General features: G+C 37.3%; 1 protein-coding gene across 3 annotated transcripts in view; it reads right to left on the bottom strand.

The window, feature by feature from the left end:
• rasgrf2b (Ras protein-specific guanine nucleotide-releasing factor 2b) overlaps positions 1-24,538 on the bottom strand; it is a 511,409-nt gene that overhangs the window by 484,870 nt on the left and 2,001 nt on the right. The gene's annotated exons all lie outside the window — the stretch shown is intronic.

Consider the following 24,538-nt stretch of genomic DNA (forward strand, 5'->3'; position numbering starts at 1 on the left):
CAACACATTCTACATAATTTTTTTCTTTTGGCCAAACAGTAACAAGTGACTAAAGAACACCTGCTACAGGAGTATGCTTTGGGAAGGACATGTCCTAACACCAGGGGCCTCATGTATAAACGGTGCATATGCAGAAAAATTTTACAAACGCTCGTTTTCACACTCACATCGTGATGTATAAAAACTAAACTTGCCACTCACATTTTCACACCAGCCTCACACCAGGTGTACACATGTTTCTGCTCAGTTTTGCAAAATGGCGGCGCCCAGCATCAAAGTAGCACTGCTGTTTCTGTGTGGTCTCCCTTTCTTTTTTAGATTCACATCCCAGGATGCCAGCTCCATTTAATACACCAGAATTAACCACATATCTTTTATAAATTTAAGGCACCTGATTGTAATCAATATGTAACAATGTAATGGTTCACAGAATGGCCAAACTATTCCAAATACCATGGCTGCATTAGCGTTGTTAGAGAACATTGCAAATGGAAAAATTAGAAGAGAATACGTATTTAGAGATCACACTAATTTCTTAGCACATGATGATGATTGGCTTCTAAGTTGGTTTAGATTTTCAAGAGCTACCTTCTTGGAGCTGTGTTCTGAACAGGGGCCAGCTTTACAAAGGCAGACTGTGAGGAATTATGCTCTACCCGTTCCTTTGCGAGTTCTGTCCACTCTCAGGTTTTTAGCCACAGAAGCTTTTCAGCGTGAACTGGCCAACCAATCAGGTATTCCTCAGTCATCACTGATTAATGCAATGCCAGCGCAATTTGGAGAACATCCGATTTTCCCAGTGTTATCGGAGGAGTTTACTGCACACACATTGCTATAAAGATGCCTTCACAGAATGAATTTGTTTATATAAACAGAAAGCATTTTCACTCTATTAATGTGGAAATCATCTGTGATGTGAAAATGCGTCTCATTAATGTTGTAACAAGATGGCTAGGTTCAACTCATGATTCATTTATCCTGAAAAATAGTAGTGTTGGGAACAAACTTGAAAATTGTGCTGTGCATGATGGCTGGCTTCTCTGTAAGATAAGACATTTAATACTACCTCTTTGGTCAAAATTGTATATTATCTATATGATATAACCATATAACACGATAACATAGGTGACAGTAGGTACCTGCTGAAGATGTGGCTTCTCATCCCATTCCCCAACCCACTGACTGAACAAGAGTAACGTTACAATGACCTCCTCTCCCGGGCTTGGGCAGTGGTAGAATGTACAATAGGGCAGCTTAAGACTGTGCAAGCATGTAGTGTGCTGCATAATGTGGCAATATGATGAACCTGACCCTGAAACACCAAATGATCAGCCACACCAGACAGTGTTACAACTTCGATTGAATGTAATTAACAGAATGTAAAAACAGGTAAGCAGATACATTAATTTATTTTGTGGTCAATATCACATAGTACTGCATTCTTACTCCATAGTTCATTGGCTACATCCCGTTGTGTATTGGCTACATCCCATTGTGCATGGGCTACATCTCTTACTGCATCCACTAATGCATTTTGTGATTCCAGAGCAACATCTGTCAGCACATGGCCAGATGATCGCCAAGTGGTTTCTGAGGCAGAAGTGTGTGAGCAACCAGCACCCGAAGGTGAGGTCGGCAAGCAGCAGCACCATCAACGCCTGGAGCCAAGTCCTCGGCATGGGGCTCAGCTTTTGCAATATTGTCTGGAATTGAATAAACAGTAATTAATACTGCATCTGCTGACTGCTTGTTTGTCTTGTTACACATGCAAATTATTTACACGAGTATGGATAATGGTAAGTAAAAAAGAAATTAAAAACTCATTGTCACCTGTGGTGATGTCAGAATCTTCCTCTCTACCTGGTAAAATGCTGGTAACAAGTGTGTCACCAATAATTACAGCAACTTGCTGCTCAGGAGTATGGGAGTGTGGGAATTTGCTACCTCCTCCAGTGGTGTTGATATTCAAATGGTGGGCTGTGACTCTCTTTTCATGTTGACTTTGATGTCTGACCACTTTTTTTTTTTCGGGCACAGTGTAATTTTCTAACCCTGAACTTTTGAGTGCATCCACCATATTATGCCACTCCATCAATTTTCTTTTATTGCTTATTCCACTGCTTAAGCCACCAAATAGAACATTTCTCCTTGCCTATACTTCACCTTAACAGAACCTCCATTTCGCATTCTCTGATTTTTTTTTCCCTGTGCTTTTCCCATTGTCTTTTTACAAAACGCTGAATGTAAGGAGCTATTTATATCGATTTGCCTATCGAAAGGAGTGTAATTCTGGGAGGAGTCAGGGTGGGGCAGCAGACATGTGCACATGCATTACATTTCATGTTAACTGGGATTTATGGAGCAGAAGTAAATGGTTTTGTGATTCTGAATTTTTTTGTGCATATGCACATTTCCACTTTTGTCCGTACACCATGTTTTAGTGTGACTTCTACTCATGGCGTTATACATTAAGCCTCAGATCCTCGAGAAATTTGAACTAAATCCATTTCTTTATAAAATCTTGAAAAGGAAAACCACTTAGTGTATATTAGACCACTTCCTTTCAATTAATGTAGTGATTACTTGTATATACATACGATGAAATGTTTTTAATTACACAGGTTAGCTCAGAAGGGGTTTTCAGTTTTTCCTCATATTTTGAACTGCAGTTTTGGGTGGACATTTGGCAATCATTTGAATATGTTCAGAGTAAGGTTAATTCTTGTGCCTGGTTGGAAGCTACTCTGCAAGTATGGAAAATTAAAACTTAGATGATGCAAACATTGTCACAAATGACCAAAAGGAAGAGCTCCTATTATCACAGTGACAGGATTTTTGGGTGCTAGACATGTCTTTATAAAACATACAATGTTTAGTGTACTGTTTTTCATTTGTATGGGCCTCTATTTGGGTTTTCCTCTTTGTTTTATTTTCTGTTCTGATGCTCACTGCCTCACAAGTAAATGATATCATTGACATTTAAAAGCTAGGCTAGAAGAATAGTACAGCATCTGGTATTTTTTCTGAAAAGCACAGGTAACAATAAGACAAGAAGTTGTGTTTTTTAATTATTTTGAAAAAGAAAAAAACTAAAAAAGAAAAATTAGTTGCTTTTTGGAATGACTCCTGGAAATTGTTGGCTGAGTGTGTTGAGCTGATAAACAGCTTTTAGGCAGCTCCTTTGGTTGTTGTTCTGTCATTGACACAACAAAGTGATAATGATCTTTTTTGTGCTTTGCTTATATTGCCTGCCTATCTGTGAGGCTGTTAAATGCAACATCACCTTCCCTTCTTGTTTGTATGTGTCATCCCTCATCCTGACAATGACTGGCTTGTTCTGCAAATCCAGCCAGTCCTCAACCTAAACATTTATTGTATGTACTGATATCATTATCAGGATTCCAAAAGTTTCTTTTTTGCTTGAATCAACAAAACATGCCAGCATTGTACCTCTTTCATACTATTTTCCCACACATTCTGCCACACCCCCTACTTAAGCATTTTTGAAGTTAACTTCACCCAGCTATACATTTGTCATCTGTCCCTTATTTTAGTTTATGTGTGATACAGTTATTGATAGTTACTGTATTCCACAGACCTCTATTGCATTTGTTGTTTTCTTTGTCTGGTATTTGTCAGTACAGCACACTAATCTATCTCTCAAAGATATTTTTTTGTCTATAAATATCTGGTTTTGAATCTGGCATGTTACCTGTTTTTCTTTGTGTTTTTCTCCTGTAGTATAACCCATACTGTCATGGGCAGATCTACCATTAGAGTGACTTTAGTGCCCACCCTGAGGCATGAGTAGTCCAACAACACCAACATAAACGTGAGCAACAGCAACGACACTGCAAGAGATAAGACGCCAAACCCAAACAAAACATCTTTAATTACATTGGGTGCAAATATGCAAAAAAACAATGCTCAGTTACATATGACTTTTTTCCCACAAAGTGGCATTGTCCTTTTAAAACTGTTTAATACATAGATATTCATTAACTGTCATATCAGAAGAAAATTAATTTTCCTATTCCACTCATCAGTTATATTCTTTGTAATGTACAAACGAAGAAAAAAGGAAGTTGAAGTTGACCCAATATAATGTTTGGCCTTGCTGACTGTCCTCATGCAAACATTCTTGTTTTGTGTCATTCTTCCCTTTAGCCTGAGTTTAGATTGCTCCCTTAATTAATATTTTTTTTTTTTTGCAAAGATGTTATTGTACACTTACTGATTTTACTAGCCACACTATAGAATATGTTTAAACATATTTGATATCTCTTGCACTACATGTACCTTCAGCATTTCTTGTATGCGTTCCCTTGGCATTTTCATGTATCTGAATCTCTCAGTATCCACTGAACACTATCATCTCCAGACAGAGGAGCAGCTTCAGCGACAGACTGCTGTCAATGTCCTGCTCCACTGACAGACTGAGGAGATCGTTCCTCCCCCACACTATGCGACTCTTCAGTTCCACCCGGAGGGGTAAATGTTAACACTATACCAGATTATTGTCTATTATACCTGCCTTGCACTCTCCACCTAGCATTTTTTTTAACTTCCACTGCATTTTTATTGCTCTTTAATTAATATTGTTTTTATCAGTATGCTGCTGCTGGAGTATGTGAAGTTCCCATTGGGGATTAATAAAGTATCTATCTATCTATCTATCTATCTATCTATCTATCTATCTATCTATCTATCTATCTATCTATCTATCTATCTATCTATCTATCTATCTATCTATCTTGCCCAGTGGCCACTCCTTCAAAAGCATTTCTGTAAAGCCTGCTTCTCAGTCTCTGTCATTTCTAGGAGCCTTGATTGCCTCCTGTTCGCTGTTTGAAGGCTACTCCCAGCATGTCTCCTATGTCTTTACTTTTCTTCATGTGTTTCAACATGGGAGATTGCTCAAATTGTTCAGATTTAACAGACACAAACACAGATAGTAGTGTGAATCTACTTATTATATAAGTACCTATCTGCTTATCACTTACAATATAAGTAAATTCACTTTCTCAGTTTTTGTCTATTTTAAACCATAATCCTTTCAACTTGCTTGATCCAAAAAATTGCAGTTGAGAATTGTTACTTAGCAGAGAGTGAGAAAAATGATTGGTTGAAGGTTACGTTTAGGCTTTCAGCAAATTTGTCAAAAGGGCCAGCCTTTTTAAAAAATGAATATGTTTTTTCTGTTATCCTGCTGGCATGGAAAGTGCCTTAATGATACAGATTAGAACAATCATCACTTGTATTTTAGATTTAGTTGAGTAGCTGAGGCTAATGTTAAGAGAAAGCCAAATTCAGATTTTGTAATTCAGAAAAGATGTTTGTCTAAAGAAAGCTCATAGAAATCTGAATATAAAAATCAAAGGAATAACTAAACTCTAATTATTCTCCTAATTGAAAGGTTACATAAGAGAACATTTGATGTATATACTTATATTTCCCTTTATTGCTACATGATCACCTTAAGATGACATATGATTGTAGCAATCACACTTTTTCAAAAAATAGTCATGATGGCATCAAACTGCCTGGAGTTGTTTGTGAGGTCAGAGAAAACAGCATAATATAACATCCTTAAATCATCTTGATGCAGAGCTGTTAGTGACTGGAGCTTATCCTAGCAGCATAGGACACAAGGCAAAAACCATCCCTAAACTGGCAGTAAGTTTAACTCACTCACACGGCCACACTTAGTCATACTAGACCATCTAGGGAATACTAATTAACCTAACCTATATGTCTTGCATGTCTTTGGGGATGTGAGAGTAAACTTGGAGCACCTTGAGAAAAACCTACTCAGAGAGAGAGAACAATAAGAGTAAGATGTAAAATTCAAAGAAAGATGTGATTTAAAAAAGTAAGTTGTTAAAAAGTACATAAAGATTAAATAACAAATTGTAAAAAATAGAAAACAGAACAAGATCCCCAAACAAAGCAATATATAAAATACTTTTGGTATGATTTTCTCTTGATATTATTTCAAGTTTTTTTTCATTATTTGCTTTTCCTTTTCTGTAGTGGTGCCACATAGTGGGTTTCATTTGTTCATAGGTATGCCCCGTTTGCTGTTTGGTGAATGTTAATAACAACATTAGTCGTGCAGATTCCTGTTTGTAACTATGGGGTCTATGTCTTTAAAAAGGTATGTATGGATGCAGAGGGCCTTGTGGGATTTGTAGTTTGGGGTTTGTAGGCACTGTACCCAGAAACCAGAAGAGAAGGATGTCGTGGGACTTTTTGATTTGTACATTTTTCGATCGACTTCATTCTTAGCAGCAGCTAAACTGCTTTATCAAATGGATGTTCTTAGCAGAGAAGGATTGTGCATGGCCACCAGATTCAAGGACAGTAGCGGGTTCATTTTTCCCCAGTACAGTTCACCGATGCTGTTTGTGATTATCTTCTGGACTCTGGTGGTAGGACTGTTTTCTCTATCCATGTTCCGTTAATTGCACCTCAATATCTACCTTCATCACCTACCATAAAAACTTTTTTTAGGGTTTATTCATGGTGGTTATTTTGTACTTTTGTTAACCCCTTTCTTTGTTGCATTTATAATTAGTCATTATAGTACATAAGGAATATATACTGTATATATATATATATATATATATATATATATATATATATATATATATATATATATATATATATATATAAAAAATAAATAAATATATATATATATATATATATATATATATATATATATATATATATATATATATATTTGCTGAATATATTTTATCTATTTGTACATTTTTTCTGATGTGCAGGGCTTGGGTGTTGGACTGATTCTATTTGACCCTCATTTTAAAAGTGTAGAGACTTCATCGCTATACAAATCTGGTGGCGACATCTGAGCGCTCCTAAAAGTTGGGGTTTCCTACAGATTTTGGCACCCGAACAGGGACGCGAAGGCACTATACTTCCACCTCTTCCAATTATTTCCATTTCATACAGATCGCTCATTTATTATGATGTCAATTGAGAGTCTTCTGCAGAGGCCCGCCAGTCCAAATGCTTTGCATGAAAGTGGCAACGGTGTGACTGATTGGCATGTGACAGAGCACATCAAGAGGTGGAAGAAATATTGAGTCTAATTCAATTGATGTACATTTACACCTTGAAGAAACTTCTGAAAAAAGACTTCTATGTGCCTCCATGGACTGACTTATATGATCAGCTGAAGGAGCGGATTGCTGAAAGCACCAGTGTGTTTGAGGAAGCACTCCATGGGCATGTCAATGCATCAGTAGCTCAGATAAAAGAATATGTGGATTCACTGATCGCCAAAATGGACCATAATATTGTGGAGTGTTTGCAGCATCAGCATCAGCAGTGGGATAATGAGCTGCAATCTGCAGTGATGTGCTGCCTGTATGTGTTCAGACAGCCTTCACAGAATGTCTCATCTGTGGGGTGTGCTGGGGATCCTTCTGTCGGGACTGCATACCCGGCCACTGCGATGCGCTTGCAGTTCCCAACACTGGAACCTGCTTGTATCCCTGTTGATATAATTAACTTTATTGACCAAGGGGCAGCTTTTATGGAATCGAACCCAATGAGTCCAGCGGAGCTGATGTGATTTCTAAATGTTCCTCTGAATGGTCCAGCACACAATTGGTGGCAGGCGGAAAAGAAGAATATGCAGGACTGGTCTTCATTTTGTGGTGCTTTTTAGGAGACTTTCTTACCAGCAGATTATAAGACAGAGGTGGAGGAACAGTTGATGGAGAGCAGACAGGGTCAGATGCAGCCGATTCATGATTTTGCCTACAAATACCATGCACTCTGCTTAAAGTGGAATCCTGATATGGCTGAAGAAGAAATAATAAGAACCTAAGGCTTGCTGGGGCACTGCGTGGAGTGGTGAGTTCTGTAAATGGCATTGTGAGAGTATGGTCCTTGATAGAAAAGGACTGGGCCTTCATTGGAATTTCCGAGGTCAAAATAAAAATCCCGGGGACAGGGCAGTGGCAGGTCCTAAATTTAGTAAATTTAAGGACCACACAGCCAGTGCAGAACTCATCACTGTTGGAGCAGACCTCCCATTATTGGTTGTACCAGTGAGTGTTAGGGATATTAGCGGGGATGCTATCATGCACACTAAAAGCGCCTTTACCTTTATAAGTCATAGTATGTGGGATCAAATTAAACATCCCCATGGGCTGCTGCAGGGGGGTTCAACAGTAAAATTCTTCTTGGCTGATGGGAGAGTGTACTGTGATGTGGGGGCAGGGTCTCGCTTCGGCTTAATCTGCATTCTATCTCATGGGGTGGGGGGATGTGTACGTCCTGAAGGATGCACACCTGACCATGCCACTGCTTCTGGGATTAGACTCCATCATGGCTGCAGGGATGGTGATTAAACCTAGACAGAAGGAATACACATTGCCTGGGGGTGGAGTGTACAGGTTTGTGGAGAGGGGCAGAGAAGATCTGCGGTGTCCAGCAGCATGTTTTTATTATGTCCGCATAATAGAGGATGTCAGCTCTGTTGAGTGTAGCATTTGTTTGCAGCTGGCCGAACTCCAGCCCTTGTTGAAGAGGTGGCCTATGGTCTGAATGGACAACCTGGGTCATACAAACATGGTGTGCCATCAAATCCACACGACTGATGAGGTCCTAGTTTGTTACAGAGCCTAAAGGGTCTCTCCTTACAAAAAGAGGCTAATTTTAGACTTGGTTAAGAAGATGATGGTAGATGGCATTCTGGAGCCCTCTTCCTCAACCTGGGCATTGCTGGTGGTATTAATCACAAAATCTGATGGCACGTACTGTTATTGTGGGAACTATAGGAGTGTTAATATCAAAACCCATCATGATGCTTACCCTATGCCTGTGGTTCATGAAATCCTGGAATCCCTGCAAGTAGCAGTGGTCTTTATTTTATTGGATTTGCAATATGGATATTGGCAGGCATGCATGGGAGAGGGCAGTGTGGAAAAGATGGCACTTATAATCCCCAAGGGCTTGTTCCATTTACATGTTATGCTCTTTGAGCCGAAAAATGCTGGAGTCACATTTCAATGGCTAATGGAGCAAGTGTTGAGGGGGCTGATTTGTTAAAAATCTGCTTTGTGTATATAGACAACATCATTGTCTTCTCCTCGATTGTCCATCGTCATCTTCAAGACCTCAACACCATCTTTCAATGGCTCATACAGACTCGACACTGAATATAAAGAATTGTTAATTTCTGCTGTCCCAGATTTCCTTCCTAGGACATTTGGTGTCAGCTGAAGGGATGAGGGTTGACCCGAATAAAGTGGTTGCAGTTATGGACTACCCCCCTCCTACCAACGCTTTTTGGGTATGGTGGGGTGGTATTTCCCACCTGGCTGACATTGCCACCACTTTGCACTGGCTCATAAGGAAGGGAATGCAATGCGGTTATGGTCACCCAAATGTCAAGACACATTCGAGAGTTTAAAGAAGACTGTGCAGGATCCACGTGTCTTGGTACAGCCTGACCTACTGCTCACCTTTCACTTTCAGACAGACACCAGTGATCATGGATTCAGGGATGTACCTTCCTACCGTAAAGACTTTTTCTAGGACTGTAAGTATCGACAGAGGGTTTGTTCGTGGTGTTTGTTTTGTACTTTTGTCATTCCTTCCTTTGTTGTGATTGTAATTAGTTATAGTAAATAAGGAATATATATAATTTTTGTTGCTGAATATATTTAATCTATTTGGACATTTTTTCTGGTGTATTGTTCAGGTGTCGGTGTGAAAACACTGTAGGGATTGGATGTGGACCTGATTCTATCTGTCCCTCATTTTAAAAGTGTAGCAGTTTCATCACTTCGCAAATCTGGTGGCAACCTACATGCCCACCTAGAAGTTGGGGTTTGCTACACTTCAATGTAAGTTTTTTTTAACAAACGCCTATTTAGCCACTTTATTTTGAAAGCTCAGGGGCCCCACATATCACTCCTCTTCAAAACACAGCGTGGGAGCACTTGAAAGGTAGTTAGTTAAGTCGTAGTTAAATGGAATTATTTTTAAATTAATGCATTTAATGAGTAAGCAGGTTATACTGTGATGTGCCTGTAGTTCCCCCCTTTTATATATATTTGGACATCATTACATTTTGCATAAAAAATAGTGGCAAGCAGATCTGATGAGTCAGACCTTTACATGTTTGTTTAATAAATTAAAAGATAAAGACATATTTTCTTTCTTTTGTATTTCTTGAGCTTCTGTGAAGGCTAACTTTCCTCTTGGGACAAATAAAGTACTATCTGTCTAATTATCTTCAATGAATTTTCTCTGTCTAGGACTGGTTCTCACTTTGTGTACAATATTGGCACAGTAAACTGAATTAGGACATTTTAAAAACAGCAGATGAATGGATGATTTCAGAATTTTTTTTTTAAATTTTGAATATAGAGACTGCAAAAACACCCAAGGAAAAAAAATATTGCAATTACATTCAGGAATTTCAACATATTCTTGAATGGAACAAAAAACAGCTGACACTGTGGTTTTGATATTGAAACAAATTAAGATATTTAAATTATCTATCTAAATATTTAACATATGTTACAGTCCTCTTTGTGTGCCCATGAGGACTGAGTTGGGGGTATAGGGAAAATCGCAGAGGAAAGGACAAACAGTGCTGGATGCCCCAAAGCATGTTCTTCTCCTCATCTCAAGAGAGCACATGTAGCAGGTCACTGGATTACCAGCACCTGAAACTCCTAATAAGAGCAGAAACTGGAGTCACACATCTTTAAGTTACATGACCCTAGGCACGTATAAAAATGGCTCAATCAAGAGAAGGTCAGTTCACTTCCAGTTCACCAAGAAATGAGGGACTTTGCCACAGTAACCAAAGGAGATACAGCCAGAGGAAGTCCCTAATCCTGGAAACTATAGGAGAAATGATTAATATTCGTTTTAAAAGACGAAGGAGTAAAGGAGCACTTGGAGTTGCTGTTTATCTTGGTTTGCTTGTGTCTGGACGAGCTTATTTGCTGAACCTTTTCTTGGCTTTTAATAATTGTATCACCACCACTTAGGACTGGAGACTTTACCGAGAAAGTAGTAGTCTTTGCTTATTTAGCAACCCCTCTGGTCACAAATTTTAACGTGCTAAGACCTTTCTTTTAAATAAAAAAGGTGTAAAGCAGCCTATAGTAAAAGCAGCTGGAATTAATTGTCAGGTGATAATTTGAATCTTTTGACCCAGGCCATTTTGTATTGCTTAGGTAGAGTTTAACTCTGTGAACAGCATTACATTATAGAGGTGTGCAATCATGCATATTAATACCAATTGCTTTCACTCCATTACATAATTTCAAATGCTTAGAGGTTATTAGGGTTTTTTGCCTAATTTAAGTGCCCACTTCCGTCAGCTTGAAATTTTAAGATGCTTTACGGCTCAGTCTAAATCTATGACCATCAATTAGATGTTGCATTCTAATGTGTTTTGTTCAAAATATAAAAAATATTGCATTAAAAAGTATGTGCAGAACTGGAAGCACTAAAAATCATGTGTGTCCCTAATCATATTGTCAATAGCTTAATGTGCATATCCCAAAGATCAGTGTTAATGGTAACAGAACAAATGGATTTCAGTGGGACAGATGCACGAGACCCTACAGCAGAGCCTTTCTACACTCTTACACATATTTACTGTACACGTGGTTTTGCTGATGTACAGTTTGCTAGTGCACTGCTCTTACAGTAAACATCATGTCTGATGCTTTATTTCGGAAAAAAAAGCACAATATACTTTATATAAATTCAAGAGAAAAACTAAGCTTACCATACAGCTCATTAAAACATAGAAAAAAATTAAAAACACATGCCAATAGCTATAGTACTAGGGTGTTGTACTGTGTTAGCCATTATGAATGTAGAGAAAAGCCAAGCAAAATGACACCTTTTATTGGCTAACTAAAAAGATTACAATATGCAAGCTTTTGAGGCAACTCAGGCCCCTTCTTCAGGCAAGATGTAATAACTATAAAATCACAACCATGATAGCACTTTTGCCAAGACTGGTACTTTTAATAAAAGCGATGTTGAAAATATATATCAGAAATGCCTGTAGCACCAATAAAACATGACTTTATCAAAAAGATAATATGATATCTTAAAGAAGTGCAAATTAAATGATAGCATCTACAGTATGAATGATTATTTAGGTTAAAGAGGGTGGACAGAGCAAAAAAAGATGTGTGGAAGATATATTGCAGTTTATTCTTCTTTTTGTTAGATTAGGATGTTCACTAAGTAGCCAAAATTAAGATGACGTTATGCTATGTTAATTTCCCAAATTGTTATACATCCCAGTATTTTCTTTAACATCTGCTGTCAGCTTCATTTAAGTTCACTATACAGTTCAGTCTCAGTGACTGAATTCTAAACAGCTGTGTTTGGGATATTTCTGCTATGTGACTACCATTAAAAAAGAATTAAAGCTTTCTCCAGTGTGCTAGTTTCCCTGAAAGGAGGAGGAAAGATTGAACAACTGTTCAAGTGCCTTTTGACAAAATAATTGAATAAGCTAAAATGTAAGAGATGGCAAGTAGCTATAAACATCTGAGTTAAAGTCAAGGAGAATAGAAAAAGATTAATCGAACATTCTTCATAGTAAGATGCATTACATGCAGAATCCCGAGGAAAGGTGCTTGGATATGGGTTTATAGTACTACAGAATAGATAAAATATTTTGCACATATGTGCAGACTTAGAATTTGAAACCCAATAATTAATAACTGACAATTCCGTATCATCACAGAATATGTGTATGCTGTTTAACCATTCCAATCTTAATCTTAATTTTGGCCCTCATAATCTGACATTTTAATGCTACTAATTAAAAAAAATCTTTAAATTTATTTTGCCATTTTTAAGTGCCTCTTTTCTCACTTTAATATTTATGTTAACTGTTATATTTTCATTATATTTTATAAATCATTTTAATCAGTTTATTGAAGCTTATTCAAGCAAGGAAAAAGACCATATAGTTAATGGACTCACCACACAGCATTGGCTCTGGTGTTACATTTATTGATATGGAATAATCTCTGACTCAAGGACCTGTTTGAATAGGGGGATACTCAGAAACTCCATACTGGGTGCCATGCACTTGGAGTGAGTTGCCTCACTATGATTTTGGAATGTAGACAGAAAAAAATGTATTTATGCATAGAACTATGCACCTAACAGCTATTCATAGTATTCAGCCTTTGTAGAGTTACATCAATTTGTTCTTGAAATCCTAAAACCTAAATGTAGCGTGCATTTATCAAACCAGCAGCACTGAGTTGTGCTGACAGACATTAACTGAGAGAAAAGCTATCATCTTAAGGCCTTTTATAAAAAGGTAGAAATGGGATTTCAGAACTGATGAAGAGGTACTGGAAGGCAACATATGTGGTAGTTGCTGAAGCAAAATCCTATTTAAAGCACAGGGAGACAATGGAGGATGACTTCTAGGTAAACTCTTGAAAGGTTGTGACAAGCTGTTTGATGAGTCAGTGAATGCACTGTAGGAAGGACATAGCCAAGGCTATCCTTCATCATGGAAAAGGAAATGTTAACATTTCATCAAGAAATAGAAGAAAGAGTTTGATGAATTCTAAAAGGTAGTAATTGTGTCCAGCTGGTAAAAGACAATATTACAACTTGTGGGAACTGTGCTTATTTCTGTAGCAGAAAGCACAGAGGTGGCTGAAAAAAAGTATGGTGTACCAATTTCTTTCAAAAACATGAAAATGTACGGGTGTGTCCAAGCTTTTGACCGGTAGTGTATACTGAAGTACTAGAATGGAGTTACACCTCAGATCTTTGCAGAGCAGTACGGCTTCCACACTGACTTTAGGACCAACTCTTTGCTCTTGACAGGTAATGGAAATTGAATAATCTTGTGTACACCTGAGTGGTGTGCCAGGCACAACCCATTGACAGAAACCTAGAGAAAGACCCATGACATGCCTGAGGGGTTATATCCAGGAAATCACTAGCAGAACCTAGAAACGGTTGCTAAGGATGGTGTGGTCTACTTTTCCAGCTTCTGCAAAAGCAATCCTCACCAGGACAATTCCATAGAGTATAAATAAGCAAGTCAAATGTTGTCATTTCCAGTATGTGGTATAATATGTTTTGATAATTTACAATATATTCATGGAAAATAATTAAATGGTACGAAAACCCACATTGTAGATGTCCACTGCCCACCTTCTTTCCCACACCAACTGCCCGAAATTTCCAACTGATACTATTTTTAATGAAGCTAACTGGAAGATGTGCATTACCTTCAGTTCTTTTTCACAAAGACTGAGAAATAAACTTGAAAACAAAAAAAAACCAAAAACAAGCTCTTCAAGGCACTCAGGTTTTACAAATAAGAGAGCTTAGTTGTAATCATAGATTATAATGGAATTGCAAAAAGTCATTCACAAGGAAAATCCTTTACAACAGCCAGAGCCAGAACACTAAGATGTATCCTGAGTTAATACAAAGAGTGAAAAAACAGAATATTAAATGCTAAGATTTCTATGAGAACTAGTTCGCTGATTGAATCTGTACCTTGGACAAACCAGCTAACGCTGCTGCTCTGCAATTTATCAGCTTGTATCAGCAGTGCAGACTTTAGCAATCAGGTAAGATACCACATCAACCACATTAACCTGTAGGGGCTGTCAGCATGGTGATGTGATGCAGTTAAATTTTTAAAAAAAATTTAATTTTCTTAAGCAATGGAAAAAAAACTTAACTTCACTAGTAAAAATAAACTTCTAAAATTAAAATTTCAAATAAAAAATTCTGATGTAGTACTAAAAATGTTTTAAAGTATACAAAAAATTTTAAACTGACAAAACAGGTTTTCCAGTTGTCAACAATTGGTAAACTTTTCTTTTTCCCTGAGACAAACCATTTCACATTTAATTTATATTTGTAGACTTATATATACCAAGTATTTGAAACTTTTGTGCGTTTTAAACGTTTTCCTAATGGGTAGGTTTTGCTTCAGTGAGATGTTCAGAACCTAAAGCCACATAATAATAAATGGCCTATATAAAAATAAAATAGATGTTTTGGATTGATGTAATGGCTTCTTTTACTGACTGCTTGTATGATCTGTATTCATTGCAGCTTTCTCAGAAACATGTGCTAAGATACAGTATATTTTATTATATTAAAAATAAATGTAATATATTGATGATTGATTATGGAGCATTGTTCTATTTAGTTAAGAAATTTCATAACTCAATGGATATTTTCTAGTGACTATGTGCATCAGCTTGCCTAAGGTATTTTATATATGTATATATACATGTGCACTGTATATAAGTGTATGTGCAGCATGTTACAACACACTGTACAGCTATTGAGTAATAAATACTGAGGGTATGTAATAAACTGGGGCAGGTTTTGTTTGCATAGTATCATACTGTATATGTTACAAGCAGGTTGTCTAATCCTTACACAAATATTATGTAATCACTGGAATTGCTAGGTACAGTAAGTGATGACTATACTTTAATGCGAGCACCAAACCTGGGAACAGATAGTTTTAACTTATATCATTGGTAAAAGTATAATATGATCCAGACAAAATAATCTGAAATAACTGAAAAAGGAAAACTGCTTGCTAACAAAAGGAACAGAGAATGTATTCTTAGGTATGCAAGCAAGTATTGCCAGGCATGCAAGCAAAGTCTGTGACTTACAGGGAAGAATATCAAAGTTATACAGGGAAGGATGTTGGAAGAATGTTATCCATCTTCATAGATCTCCCCCCTGCATCCTCTAAATTAAAAATCAGTTCTACAAGGAAGCAAATGTCATTTATCAGAACACAAACACAGACAGAACTGGCTAATGCTACAAATGAAAAAGAAAGTACACAATACTTTTTGGATATTTATGGAGTATTACCTAAGATTTGTTCCCTATTTTTCTGAAAGAAGCATGGCTTTGATGAATTTAATACATACGAAGATTCCAAAAAAACTGTAATGGAACAGCAATATGTAAAAAACATTTCATGACTCAAAAAATGTATTTAACATCTTATCCAGTGTCTGTAGTCCCCAACATTTCTTCTCCTTCATTTCTAAAGACTAATGTATCTGACTACAGTCATGGAGCTATTCTAAGCCACATTGTCTACAGGAAATAACACCCCATCATGTTACCTGAGTCAGAAACTGATAGATCAGGAGAGAAGCCCTTGCACTCAAGTGGACTGACTCCTATTTTAGGTGGTTTAAGATTAAATAACCTTTAAGGCTTGGACTTTACCATCATCACTAAACATGGAAGAAAGTGAACCCTCAGCTTACAAGATGGTTTCTTCACATGCAATCATTTTTATTTAGGATGGTACACAGAATAAGGACTCTCTATACCAATGGATGCTATCTCTCAGACTCAGAACCTTTACATGCTGTGTTCCCTAAGCCAAGTTAGAGGGGTCATGGCAACTGCAAAGACAGCGAACACTGACTCTACCTTCCAGAACTCCCTTTCTGGTTGTTTCACCTTAAAAAGCTGCTCAACCAGGAAGCAAGTGTCACTGGCCAGACCACCAATGAAGAGAGATCTCCTGGCCAATTTGAAACAATTATGAATGATTGATTTCATTTGCCTAATGACTGTCATCTTTAGCTTTTCCCTTGTGGACCCTAACAGTTTGATATGTCTGTTGTTAAATCTGTTACAGTATGTATATTAAAAACTAAAATTATGCTCTGTAGTTATTTCATTAAACTTTAGCTACTTGAAGCTTCTTATAATGGTGTTTGCCCAAATTTCAATAAATAACCCATGCCTGAAAACAGCTGGCAGTACACTAAGGGTGGGTTTGAATATGTTCAACCTAAATTAATTGTTTTCAAAATTGAACTGATAAAATAAAATATAACATTTTACCAGAAATGGCCAAGTGTATTCAGTCCTTAAACATTCAGGATGTTATAGATTTTTTTCTGCATTTTTTTATTTCTTGTGTATTGGAATATAGGTGATCCAAAGGTTTTGCAAAAATGTCAATTTAGTGGACATCTACAAGAGATTCCTGATCAAATGGCAAGTCTCTTTTAAATTGATAATATATATGTTTACTCTCTTTGACAGTTAGAGTTAACTGTGGTCAGGTGGGTGAATTTAAGATTTACAATAAAGCACATGGTTTAATTATAGGTCAGAAGGCACAAATAGAACAATGGAAGACTTATAGTGTATCTGTTAATATTAAAGTGAAAATGAAATTTGCTTTCACATAACAAAAGAGAATTAGACTTAAAAGTTAGTCAGCCTCATATAAAAAGGATTATGCATCTACCCAGTCATCCATTCATTGCATAACCTAATTTCCCAATTATTGTTGAATATATCTTTCTCTCTGTGCACCTGCTAGTATGAAATATTATCCATAGATTATCATGCTTATTGAAAGACCAGAGTGGTTCAAAGATCATTTGAGAATTTGGTACCAGTTTAGAAGGCAGTTTAGTGTCTATTTCATTTATATCAATTGAATTTTTCACGTGTTTCACCCTTCATTGAATGTCCAGTGCTTTTTTTGAAATTGTCAAACAATTTTAAGTTACCACAAAAAAAATCCAGTACTTGAAATTGTCTTAGTGTAATATAAAGTTTTTAAATAGCCTCGCTTATATACTGTTGAAACAAAAAGAAATTTACCAAAGTAACAAGTTTAATATCAAACACATTTTTATAACACAACCCACCGAAAGAATCTTTAAAGCAAACCTGAGAACAACATCTCACACTCACTTTCAGATATCAAAGAGTAAAAATAAAACACTCAATCTGTGCTGAACATGGTGTAATACAATTTTCAATCACAAACCATACTCGTCTCCCCAAGCACAGACTACCTAGACTTTACGTAAGACCAGGGCAGCACATTAAATAATGTTGTCTGAGGCAAGTCACACCCACTGCACAAATTTAAGAAACATTTAACAGACATTTTACATGTAACTGATGCTATAGTGACAGTCCAGAACCTTAATAAATTGTAACAAAAAGACACAATCAATATATACAAAATACTATATATGAAAAAATAAGTATCATTATCTTGCACTGATGTGTAGCTTTGAAGTGTGCGTATGCTGTTTTGTTTCTTGGTGCTTGCCTGTGGCAAGAACTGCATTATGAAAAATATGAGCAATTTTTATAATTAAAATATTTCAGTTTTAACAGTTGCTAAATAAATAAGGCACTGAAAGTGTATGTAGTTATTAATGTTTATGCTTAACGCTCATTTTTATATTAGTATTATTATTTCATAATGTTACAAACATATTGCATCCTGAGGAGATTGCCTTGCTACCTCACTCGACGTTTCAGCCCTGTCTGTAATACACAACCATGAAAGCACAGCATAATCGGGAACCAGCCTCCTTAAGCTACATGTTTGCTTTGCTCTCAACTTAGACTCTACTGGCTATCTATTTTAATTTTTACTGTCCGACACCCCTGCTGTCTCAGAGGACCTTTATCCATACATTGCTCTCATTAGAGTTACCCTGGACAACCCCCTCAATGATCAGCTTAGTGTAACTGCTAGTTACAATTCCCTAAAACATGTTAGCCCTTTTTGGACAGAGTTCTTCTTTTTCAACCCCCTGGGCAATCTTAATTATGAGATCTTTTTATTGTTCTTCTTTTTGTACTTTCTGACTTCTCTTTTTAAGAGCAATGATGAGGTAATTACTGGGTAAGAAGAATGTCTAAAAAACAGAAAAGTATGAAGTAGTGTAAAGCAATATAATTTTAATGTCTTATTGTATTATACTGCATTAAAATCCTTTCAAGAGGTCTGAGGATTGCTTAAGGTAGAACTCAAGAGCATCCATGATTTTAAGAAAGAAAAATTATACATTTATAGGGTCGTTATTGTCTTGTTTATAGAATGGAGTCAAATTCTTACCTGCTTGTGCTAATCCGATTGTAACCTGTTGCTAAGGATATGTTGCTGAAGACACATCTGAAGTTTTACTATGTATTCTTACCACATTATTTTCATTAGAACACAATCTTATTGACTGCGGTGGGCTGGCGCCCTGCCCGGGGTTTGTTCCTGCCTTGTGCCCTGTGCTGGCTGGGATTGGCTCCAGCAAACCCCCGTGACCCTGTGTTGGGATGTAGTGGGTTGGAGAATGACTGAATGACTGACAATCTTATTGAAAGTGAAAAGGACTGGTGTGATTGGCCTTTTACTTTAGGAAAATGAGAATAAAAGGCTTTTGATATCCACAGTATATAAGTATTTTTGCACAAAGATTGCAAATAATTATTTTTCTGCATGTACAAGCAAATAAGGTTAAAATTTTAAGATGAAAAGTAAGGCTACAATACAAAATGTCACAATTTAATTTTTTTCTTTCTGCTCATATATTTATTTTTATTTTACAATAATGCTACTTTTTGTGCTCTTTCCTTTCATTTCAGGCAAAGACACTAATAATGGACAAAGCTGGTAGCATTGCAAGGATTATGTTTTTTGATTTCCCCAGTGCTTTCGATACCATTCCTGTTAAAGGGTAAACTCAGAGACAGACACGTGGATGAAGTAATGGTGTACTGGATAATGGACTATCTGTTGTGAGCAACATTAGAGCATCACAAGGAAGAGTCCTGTCTCCTTTTCTCTTCACTCTGTACACCTCTGACTACAAATAAAACACCAGGTCATATCACTTACAGAAATTTGCAGATGATTCTGCACTTATGGGCGTATCGATAAAGAAGGTGGGAGAGAGTATAGGAGTCAGGTGGAGAATTTTGTTTCTTGGTGCAAAGAGAATTGTCTGCATCTTAACTTCAGCATAACCAAGGAATTGGTTATTGACTTTCACCACACCAAAGACCCTCTATGTCAGGTCACCTTTCAAGGAGTGGATGAAGAGGTGATCCACATTGATAACAGGTTGGACTTGTCTCAGAACACAAAGAAACTACATGAGAAAGGGCAGGGCGTCTTCAGTCGCTAACCGCACAAACACAACTACCATACACATGCCAGGCTAACTGATACACACTGCTCAGCCTCGCATCTGTAAAGACTGTTAAAGGAACCTGGGACCTGATCAGATTAATATCAGTACATTGGAGGTGCACTATTAGCATTCTTTAGGCACATTGGAAATGGCAGGTCAGTATCTACTGAGCCTACTGGAAGGATTAGATGATTCATTTATTGGCAACAGGTCTCCCTGAAAAAACTCACTGGGACATAAGAACTAAAGACCTCACACAGTGGTGACTTCATGTTGGAATGTGCCCAAGCAGCCCAAACCAGTAACAACTATCTGCTGCTTTATCATTCCACTTCTTTCACTTGCGACTTTATGATGTACATCTGCTGATTAATGTAAATTACCCCTTCTTCCAAGTAGCCAGTTACAGCTACAATTCAAGATATAGTATGTAACTTTAATTTTTAACCCAATAATCTAATCTACTGCCAGATAGTGATTACAGCTTCTCAAAAACAGTTGTTCTCCTAAAATATTCATGTACTATAGTGTCTAGGTTTTGTAGAGAATTAAGTGATGAACAAAAACATCCAGTGAATAGAAGTTCTGTGGATGAATACACCTTGTTAATGAGAGAGGTCAGAGCAGAATGGCTAGACTCATTCAAATTAAATAAGACCAAGCACACTCAAATAGCAACTCTTTACAAAAGTGGTCTGTAGTGGGACACCTTTGACCACAAAATGGATTTGACCTTAACCTAGATGACTTACATAAACAGAATGTTAGAGTGGTGAGATGGACAGCCGGCAGCACATCCCGGCCGACACATCCAGGACACTAGATGGCGTCTTCCCTGCAGCCTAGAGGTGCCCCAGATTCCCTCAGGGCATCATGGAAGATGGAGTTTGGCTTCACAACCCTGCTAGGTACCGTGGTGGCCACCGTGTGACACTGCAGGGAAACAAGGGGAGTCACGGGAACGGAAGAACAGAAGTACTTCCGGGCTGAAGAAAAATACAAGTCTCCATCTGACCCGGAAGTGCTAATGAATCACATGGACAGAAGGACAGGAGCACTTCCAGGTCAAGAACTATATAAAGGACTATGGGAGACCCAGCAAGGGAGCCGGAGTTGGGAGGGAGTGTGATGGAGCTGCTGGGAGGAGAGGAGAATTATTGTGTTTAATAGTGTGTATTCATTATAGTGATTACTTGTTTATGGTGGTGGAGGTGCTTTGGGGCACTTTGAAGAAGAAAATAAAAATACTTCTGGGTGCTTTTAAACAAGTGTCTGCATCTGTCTGTTGGGTTTCACGGGGCAACAGCGCCCTCAAGCGTCTATTTACTGACAGTGGGTATGTTATCACCAAAAGTGGACAACTTGAAATAATGCTGCTCGGTTTAACAAATTTTCATTTGTTTGAATTTAGCAAGAAGACCAGAAATCCACAATTCTATTATGACTTGTTCTAATGGCGCAGGATGATGATGGTAGGGTAATGATGTGAGTAATATTTACTGGCACACGTTAGGTCCATTAATACCGACTGTTCATTTGAACACCAGAGCATTTTTCTGCAAATTGATGCTTCAAGCTGAATGATATACAGTGTCACAAAACATGCATTAGCTGAAGCTAGTTCAATGAACATGACTGTGATTTAAGTTTTCTACATTGGCTTGCACAGTGGCAGACCTCCATTTTTGCAGCCCTCAAGCTTAAACTGTTATGGGGGCCCCTTTAAAACCATTCAGTGAAGAGGTCTGGGTAACCATTGTTCTCTTCTTCAGTGGGATTGTTCCAAAATAGATCACCACAAATGTTTTGAAAATGTACCCACTATATCTCAGATTTTGATTGCAATTGCTGTACTGGATTATCTTACATATCAAAGTCACTGTGTGACTGGCTTGCCGTTTTTGTGTTATGATGGGATGAAAATTAGTCACTTTTGGAACCCCTCCTGTATTAGGGCCCCTGAAACTGAAGCCTCATTTGTATCATAGTTGATCTATCTCGAGCCTGCGCAGTCCCTACATTGTAATCCAACAGATAACCCATATGAGTTGAAATGAGAGGTTCACAACATGAACATTTGTCCAAAATGTCATCAGGAACTGCATGATGCCATAGTGTCAGTTTCACATACTGCAGCTCCTGCAGTTCATTAATGAATGTTTCCAGGACATTGTTGAATTCATGTTTTAAGGAATTCAAACTGTTTTTGAGTAGCAAAAGGGGCTCTGACTTTATGCTAAAAAGGAGTACAGAACCTAATGAAGTGGCCAATGAGTAATATATACAGCTTATATTAAAACAGCATTTAATTAATTAAGTGAACTAAACATGATGACTAACCTAAGGACTTCCTCTTTTTAAAAATGTACAAGCATTTTATACTAATTATATCAATTTCAAAACAAATCTGCTTTTCGTAATTAATCTCAAACTAATGTGCAGGGATGTCTATTCAGGTTGTCTTTTAGAAGATTTATCATTAAAATGTTTTGCTGCATTTATACACTTGTTATTTATTTGTTTGTTTGTTTATTGTACTTTTTCAATGGTCCAAGACGAGCAAATATCAAAATTTTTTAATTATTCGATTGAAATACACTCTGCACTACCGCGCGGGGCAGCATTTTAAAGATGGTAAGTTTGTTTTAACTTGATCTTAAAAACCTTGAACTGATATGTGAACCTCACATAAAACATCCGTTCAGTACAGGCCGAATCTCTTCTTGAATCACTCGCCTCCGCCACAGTTTACTGAATGAGAGTGTCGAACGTCTGCGGCTCAGACAGACACAAATGAAGGCGCATTGCTCAGCAACAGACAAGCACTGAGGATGAGGTCATTGCAGTGTACATTTGAAGGGGGGGGGGGGGGGGGGGGGTCGCAGCATGATTACTGTCTCTGAGTATGCTCTTGAGCGCCCCCTTCTCGTGAACATTTACAATTACTGCGCCTCTGGAAATTCGCTGCGTTGAATGCGGCCGCAAAGAAACGCACTTAGAAGAGAGAAGAAAGATCGGAAGAGTTATTGTGCTTATTGTGAAAACGCACTCAACATAAAAGTTAAGTGCGTTTACCGTTAGCGTCATTCACTGGGATTTACCAGAGATGACGTTCATTCAGTACTAGAGGTGAAACCAGACTTCTAGGATCCTCGACTTATGATAAAAACAGAATAATAAGTAATAGTAATAAAGATGTCACACTGTGGTAGAATGTTGATGCTAAACCATTTATTAAATGGTAAATTGCAAGGACTGTCGTTAATGAATACATATTAATGTGTTTCAATGGAGCCACACAGCCACAGAGATTTAGCGGGAAATATATACCTGCGTTTACACTTTAGTTAAATAGATAATCCGGAAGGACACATTACACAAATTGTAAGACACCTTTTGCCTATTACAGACATAAGAACATCGTTTGTTTAAGAACGACTGAAAAATAAATCATAAAACATTTATAGATGTTTTTCTTCATATGTAATGCACGAACTCACAGAAAACGACTTTAAATCTTACAACCAATAATAACAAACAGTAATAAACAAAGATTGCGGTCTTTTGGAGTATCAAAAGATCATAATGAACCGACACCGACGTGCCCTGTGATGTAGCCGGACATGATACCAGGACTCTTGCAGGGTCTAATAAAAGTCACCTCAGTTCAGTGCGATTTTGCTGAGTCTGATTCATGTTCTTTATATTTCACTTGGTAATCGCTTATTTATTGTTTTCATTTTAAATATAATTAGCATCTTCAGACAGTGATTAATGTACGTTATACAATATAAATTAAAGGAGAACCATAATATAAATATCTAATAAACTTAGAAACACGATGTGTTTACTTTTCAGTATGCAGGTGGATGTTGTGGCGACAGGACAAAGCAATACGATACAGTATACTGTCAAAGTCAAAGTGATCAGAAGGTGTCCGGCAATCTCCTGGTCGATTGATCGATTTAGTATGTAAAAGACAGCAGAGTTTAAATTAACTTATCCTGGAAAACTGTATCTTAAAGAACGTAAGGTAACTTAACTGTTAACACGATCGCTTGGAGAACTTGGGGGCCTTTCAGAACGAAACAAAAAATTGACCCATGAAGTGTAACAGGTAAAATATATCCATTTATTAATTTAATGTAATTTCTTGTTCACCCATATGGTTCCGAGCAGCTTCGTACGCAAGAGAACCAATCCTGGTAAGAGCGCGTTCAAACCGTTATAATCTCTACTGCAATTGATAGACATGACGTTTGATTTGTGTTTGTTGGCCATTTGTGAATATTGCAGTGCATGAATGACCTATTGTGTATTAATGAATGACATCATATTTTGAACGAAAACAATAGGTGATTGCAGGCTACTGTGCTTGCAAGGATGATGAATAGATTGGCTATTTTATTGGGAAAAAATAAAAAAAACGCAAGATGTGCTATTTCTGTAAATACAGAGTATATTAAAAAGTGAGCTTATTGAAAGGAATTACTGTAAACAAAATCTACACCCAAACAATAAGGACA

This window comes from Erpetoichthys calabaricus, chromosome 7, assembly GCF_900747795.2.
Source record: "Erpetoichthys calabaricus chromosome 7, fErpCal1.3, whole genome shotgun sequence".
Taxonomy (NCBI): Eukaryota; Metazoa; Chordata; class Cladistia; order Polypteriformes; family Polypteridae; genus Erpetoichthys; species Erpetoichthys calabaricus.